We start from the raw sequence: 7,483 nt of genomic DNA, 5'->3' as shown, positions 1-7,483 counted from the left end.
ACAAAATATACTTGCTAGGATAGATTCAAGCTTCCTTTACTCAGCATTCCATCTGGCTTAATCTCGGCTGAAGGGGAGAATCACAAAGCAGATGTCAGTCATGGTCTGACCTCTTGGTTTAGAAGGCGGGGTGGGCAATAGCTTCTACTTCTCCACTGGCTTCTCCCTCCAGACATAATCTCCATTTACCCCATTGCTTTAAGAACATGGGTTCCATTTCTTTTGTTGTTGTTGTCTGAGGCTTACTGAAAATATTACAGCACAGCAGAAAGATTCAAATGGCTCCACGTGGTGTTTTGAAATTCATCCCTCCTGTAGGCTGAGTGACCGGAAGGTCGGACAGACTGCCAAAGACCAAGAGCTTCAGCATTTCCTTAGTGTCAGGGTCTACTTCAGTGATTTCCTGATCCCGGGCTGAGACCTCAGGCACGTAATTATCTCTCCTCTCCCTCGCCTCCTCCTGCAGCTTGATGGAGATACGTCTCACTGGACCACTCTGAATCTGCTTCATCAGATGTGTGACGTAGCCTGCGATCTTGTTGTGGAGCTTCTTGCTGGGAATGATGGCGATCTCCTCTCACATGTGCTTGTTGGTGTGCAAGTCGTTGCCCAGGCACGTGTAGTACTTCTCAATGATGACCTGGGCCGCCTTCTTCACGGTTTTGGTGCGGACGTGGCCCGTGTTGGCGGTCCTTGGTAAAAGAGGTTCATTTCTTTATTAGATGACAGACTTTAGGTCTCTGGAGTATTTTTCAGAGAAGAATTTTTGCTTTTCAAGAACAGCTACACAAAATAATCTTGAGCCAAAGTATTCTTTCTTTAGATTTCTGCCAGAAGGGGAATAGAACTACAAAGTTTTATTTTCAAAATTCTCATGTTCAAGTCAATAAATATTTAAAGTCTATAAAGCACTGTACTAATGAGGAGACAGGGATTGGAAGAGTTGGTAAGATCAAACTGAAAAATGAAGACAAACAAAACGCCATATTTCTGCCTTCCAGTTGCTGATATCTTGTTGAAGAGATGAGGACATGTCCTAACAATCTGGTACAAACTGAGTTGTACCAAGTGATGCAAAGGAAGCTCAGACTCATTGGGGGTGGTAGGGATGTGATTATTGGGGAAAGCCTTTTGAGTGTTGACCATTGAGTTGAAGCTCCGAGGTCTTCAACAAAGTGGAAGAGCGTTACAGACCCAAGAAGGAACTTACACCAAGTTCCAGCAGCTTGAGGGCTCAGATTCCATTCTAGGAAAAAGGCTACAATGAGAGATGTATAGAGGGTGTGATGGGACGAGGTGGGAGATAAAACTGTAAAACGATGGAATGCCTTACTTATCTTTCTGTAATTTTTTGGTCATTATTGGAAGTACATATACATATATTCCCTTTCCAGAATGTGTCGTCCTACCATAACACTATCCAGAATCCAGAAAATGATGCTAAACAGTTCATGTGTTTCCCCTTGACAACACTTCATCCTGTAATGCGTCCATCTCAGGGGGTCCCAAGCCAGTCTCCCCTCTTTAGCTTCTGGTACCTTTTCTCTTCACCATGGCTTTCTAGATCAGAGGCCAGCAAACATTTTCTAGAAAAGGCCAGATGGTAAATATCTTAAGTTTCACAGGTCAAACATTCTTTTTTACAGCTACTCAACACTGCTGTTAAAGAATGAAAGCACCCATAGACAATAGGTAAATGAATGGTGTGGCTGTGTTCTGATAAAACTTTATTTCAAAAGCAAGTGGCAGGCCAGATTTGGACCACTGGTTATAGTTTATGGACCCCTCTTCTAGGACTATCAACTCCTTTGTCTTCTCCAAAGGGTCTTAGTTGTTCCTACTCTCTGTCTTCAGTCAAGACTGCTAGTTATTTGAAATCATCAGATTTCCAGTCTTGGTGAATCTGGGGTAGGACCTGATTTTGGAGGCAATGTTAAAGAGGATGGTCTCTTCTTGTCTGAACTTCAAGATGAAGGATCTAGAAGACAAAACTTTTAGCACAACTCTAGGGTGTTACTGTGCTTGAAGTGTCTCTTTTTTCTAGTTTTGCCAAAGACATCTTTCTGCTAATTTAGCTCATTTGGGCCAGGGCTTGAGAATGGAACTAGGTGTGTAATATATTCCAAGAAAGAGGTCAGCCAGAAGTGGAAAGATGGGAGATGAAGAAAAATACCATTTTGCTATATTTGTAATCCCCAAACCTAGTTTTTGAGTGACCACTATTTGTCAATCCACTAATTTTCCTTTAATTTAACTATTGTAACACAGGATCCAAAAAAATGAAGCATTTCAGCTTAATGTATACACAGTGGAAAAATCCATTGGAGATTGTTCATCAGGAGAATAAGTGTTCAGAATTTTTTATAGAAAATATAATTCTGATAACAGTGTACAGTATAGAAGAACCAGTGGGCTTTAGTTAAAAAGTCTCAGTGGTTGCCAAGGGTTGGAGGGAGGGATGGATGAATAGGCAAAACTAGGATTTATTTATTTTTATTTTTATTTTTTGCGGTACATGGGCCTCTCACTACTGTGGCCTCTCCCGCTGCGGAGCACAGACTCCGGACACGCAGGCTCAGCGTCCATGGCTCACGGGCCTAGCTGCTCCGCGGCACGTGGGATCCTCCCGGACCGGAGCACAAACTCGCATCCCCTGCATCGGCAGGCGGACTCTCAACCACTGCGCCACCAAGGAAGCCCCAAAACTAGGATTTTTAAGGCAGTGAAACTGTTCTGTATGGTATTATAATGGTGGATACATCTGATACATTAGTTCAAACCCATAGAATGTGCAATACCAAGAGTGAACCCTAATGTAAACTATGAATTTTGGGTGATTATGGTGCATCAATGCATGTCTATCAATTGTAACAAAAGTACCACTCTGATGCAGAATTTGATAAAGAGGGGAGACTATACTTGTGTGAAGGCAGAGGGTATATGAGAAATCTCTGTACCTCCACTCAATTTTGCAGTGAACCTGAAACTGCTCTAAAAATTAAATTCTACGTTAAAAGAAGTCTCTGACAAGGAATAATCCCAGATTTAACTAGTGAGATGGCATACATAGGTGCCATTTATGGCCCTCGAAGACACCCTTAGTAAGCGCACAAAGACAAAATTTCCAAAGGGCAGAGTAGGGTTGGAAGAGATGCAAGGCGTTTGCCTTAAGACTGTGGTCTAGACAGAGTGCCGCTCTGTCAGTCAAGCAGTATGCAGATTGTACTTTCCAAAATGACTGCAACAAAAGCTCCCATCCCACATTTCTTCTTCCTGTGTGATGCTGTAGCTCCTTTTATAGAGGTGTAGGGGCTTTGTTTCTCCCCTTGAATCTGACAACAGCAGAACTGATGCTATGGAACTTCTGAGGTTAGGACATGAAAGTCTATATGGATTTCACCTGGAGCTCCTGAGACATTGTTCTGGAACTTAGTCACCATGCTATGAGGAAGTGGCAAGATCACACGGAGGTCAGGTCTAACTTTCTGGCTAAAGCTCCTTTTGAGGTCCCAGCCAGTAGCCAGCATCAACCTCCTGACATGTGACTAGGTGAGTCACAAGGTGACTCTAGCCCCAAACACCATCTGCTGCAATAGCGTGAGAAACCCCACCCCCAAGCAAACACTGCCTAACTGAACCTAGTCAACGCCCAGAACAATGAGAGAAAATGATAAAGCAATTTTTGTCGCTTTGATGTGAATCTTTACACAGCAATAGATAACCAAATAAGAACGAGGGGTACAAAAAGAGAGGCCCAAGCTGGGTAGTTGCTGCTGTTTAATAAATCAGTAGAAAATAATAGTTAATGATATCATGTCTAGTTCTTATGTTCACTTTTTAATATTTCGATCAAGTGGAGCAAGATTCCTTTTAAGGACCACTATATTCCCCATCTTTCCTAAGAGTGCTAACAGGACTGACAAGATCTGGCTTCTCAGATGCAAATGGTCTACATGAGCCAGAAGCCTGGGAACATACACATCATGCTCAAATGACTATCCATGTATTTAATTTAAAAATAAAAAAACATTGCTCATCACTCCATAGGTACTAGGCTGATACATTCAAGTCATAAGATCTCAAACCCTAGAGATACAATGTCTTTTTTAATTTTGCAAAAATTGCCTTTTTATCCTTAATGCATTAATTCATCTTTTACTTTTTTTTTTTTTTTATCTTGCTTATGCAGTAGCATATCTCCTGGGATCACTGCAAATCTTGATAAGGCCCTGTGGCATGTACTTTAACCTAATTATAGAAGCAACTCCAATGGCCTCTCATTCACTTGGATGCGAAGAGATGCATGATTTAACAGGGTCACATTCTTGGGCTAATTCCACTCTTCAGTCAGCCAAGAGGCAGCTGCTTGAGCATGTCCAAGGATGTAGAATGTGGCCACTCCTGCTTCCATGCCAACACCCACCCCCTTCATTCTCTACAAATAAAATTCTCTCCCACTTAAGGGCAAAGGATAATATCACCTCTCTGGCTTCTAGCTGCCCATTCCTTCCTCTAATTTGTATAACCACATTCCTCACTTTTTCTCTCCATGACCTGAGATAATGTGTCTTTTCTACTTCAAGTCAAAATCCTCATCTTTTTTCTGAAGTCTACCACTTCCCATCTTTTTTTTTTTTTTTTTTTTTTTTTGCGGTACGCGGGCCTCTCACTGTTGTGGCCTCTCCCGTTGGGGAGCACAGGCTCCGGACGCGCAGTCTCAGAGGCCATGGCTCACCGGCCCAGCCGCTCCACGGCATGTGAGATCTTCCTGGACCGGGGCACGAACCCGTGTCCCCCGCATCGGCAGGCGGACTCTCAACCACTGCGCCACCAGGGAAGTCCCACTTCCCATCTTCTCAGAGGCTTTCTCCATAAATAATACTCTCTTTTCTGTATCTTCATCCTCTTCCTCTTTCCTGACACTTGACCCTCTGCCTATAAATTTTCCCATTCTAAAGATTAACTCTTCCTTGTCCTTGTATCTCTTTAGATACCTCCTTATCTTGCTTTTCAACCAAACTTTTTGAAAATGTCAATATTTGATTTCCCTTGCTCAAATCCTATTCATTCTTTGTTCTAGCATCATCTCAATATTGCCTACATCATTTGAATGGTTGGGGTCACAAATGATTTTCGGAAATTATTCCAAGACTTATTGACTTGCTCTTTGTAAATCTTTAGAGATTCTCAACCATTTCATCCTTTGGAAATAACCTATCTTCCCTGTTTTCCACATCACTCTCTCCTAATTTGACTTGACTTCCCTCTCTTCCTTCCCTCCCTCCTTCCTTCCTTATTTTGTCTTTTCTCTCTCAACAATATATAGGGTCTTGTATTAGTCAGCTCAGGCTGCCATAGCAAAACGTTATAGATTGGGTCACTTATAACAGAAATTTATTTTCTCAAAGTTCTGGAGACTAGCAGTCCCAGATCAGGGTGCCAGCCAATTCAGTTCCTGGTGAAGTTTCTTTTCCTGTCTTGCATATGGCCACCTTCTCGCTATATTCTCACATGGAGTTTCCTCTGTGCATGCACAGAGAGTAAACAAGAGGTCTCTCTCTCCTCCTATAAGACCAACAGTCTATGGAATTCGGGCCCCACCCTTAACTCTTTTAACCTTAATTTCCTCCTAAAGGTCTTATCTCCAAATACCGTCACGTTGAAACTTAGAGCTTCAACAAATGAATTTGGAGAGGGGACATAATTTAGTCCATAGCAAGTATAGTTTGTCACATAAAAACTAGGCAGAGTCACACAGTTCCACGTTTGCTCGCAGATTGGGCACCTCTCTCTTTCCCCTCTGATGCCCTTAGTGAGTTGTTGGCATTTACTTTCACACCTGTTACTTCAGAATCCCAAGATGGTTGCTACATCCTCAGAGGTTTTCCTTGAGAGGCTGAAACCAGGCAAACCTATGAGCCAAGTTCCTTTTTTTAGGAGCAAGAAAATAATAGCGGCCCTCAGACTCCCTCTATTTCTTCCTGACCAGAACTGCCTCACATGCATATCAATGTCAAGGGGGATTTCCACAATTGATTTAGTCTAATCAACATCCACTTTCCCTGGGATAAGGGAGGGGTGATTCTACAGCACACAGGGTTCTGTCAGTCATGCAGGCAGAAGGACATGGCTGACTTCTATCTTTCTGACTGCCCTCTCTCAGCCTTCTTCTTAAAAGCCTCTTACTTCAACTGGTCCCTTATATTTCAGTCTCCAGGATTCTTTACTTGGACTAATATTCTCTCTATACTCTTTTCCCAGGTAACCTCATTTATGCCCACTGTTTGCATTACGCCTTAAACATTATAGACCCCCAAATCACTTTCTCTAGTCTAGATATCTTCTATTGGCTAAGCTTATATATATATCTAAAGGTCTTCCTGGCATTTCTACCAGGATTTTTCGCAGACATCTCGAAGTCAACATGTTGAAAAATGAAACTCGTTTCCGTTTCCAATGCCACACATTCTCCATCTCTTTGGTACTCTCTCTGTTGTTTAGTGGAAACATCTCATAACGATTTACCCAAGCAAACAAACCACTATTATCTTAGGTGCCTTCCACTCCCTTACCTACCACATCCATTTAGTTACCAATATCTCACAAATCTCTGCACTTTTTTTCATCCCTACTACCACGCCTTCCTCCTTTAGCTTCATTTCCTACTATTTCCTTTCTGTCATATTACAGTATTTATCAATCTAGGACCTGCTTCTAATAATGCGCACCTTTGTTTGCATATCTTTCATGACTGCCAAACTTTAAGGGACAAGAGGGCATTTTTACATTCTTCTTTTACATTCTTTTTTTTTTTTAACATCTTTATTGGAGTATTGCCTTACAATGGTATGTTAGTTTCTGTTTTATAACAAAGTGAATCAGCTATACATATACACATATCCCCATATCTCTTCCCTCTTACCTCTTTTACATTCTTGTACTCATTGCAACCTGGTACATGGTAAGCCCTCATGAAACTAAGTTCAATTCAGCGACCAAAACTCATATATATAGAAATGATAATGCAATGTCCTTGCACTGGGCTTTCTTGCTCTTCTCAGCATAAGACACTTGAGGGAAGAATCTTTGTTGTTCCCTTCCTTTGTAACTTTCCAAAATACTGAGTGCAGTGCTTTTTACTACTGATGACAAACACATTTAAAAATATCAATAGATTAACTCCAGAAAACAAAGCGATATGCTCTATAGTTGTGGATGGACATGGCATTGATATATTTTTCCATGTTGTATGCAGTACTTTCCTGTCTGCATTACACATGGACTCCCTGGAGTTGGTCACCATCAGAGTGTGTAATTCTGTAAAATGGAATCTTGGCTCAGATCAGGTCTGTGGTGTCTTCTGGATCTCATGTCTTGTGATTCCATGATTATAAGATTACTGAGAGAAGCAAGTTCATTTTGATGTAAATAAGCCCATGAACTGGGGAAGGAAGAGTGCTGTCCCTGATGATGTTCTGCAGTA

At 41.7% G+C, this 7,483-nt stretch overlaps 1 pseudogene; it reads right to left on the bottom strand.

Moving 5' to 3' along the window:
• Nucleotides 1-216: 216 nt before the first annotated feature.
• Nucleotides 217-6,659, bottom strand: LOC101273024 (40S ribosomal protein S17-like; annotated as a pseudogene).
• Nucleotides 6,660-7,483: the final 824 nt, after the last annotated feature.

The sequence above is a fragment of the Orcinus orca genome, chromosome 3 (genome assembly GCF_937001465.1).
Source record: "Orcinus orca chromosome 3, mOrcOrc1.1, whole genome shotgun sequence".
Classification (NCBI taxonomy): domain Eukaryota; kingdom Metazoa; phylum Chordata; class Mammalia; order Artiodactyla; family Delphinidae; genus Orcinus; species Orcinus orca.
This window is presented reverse-complemented; position numbering and strand designations above follow the sequence as displayed.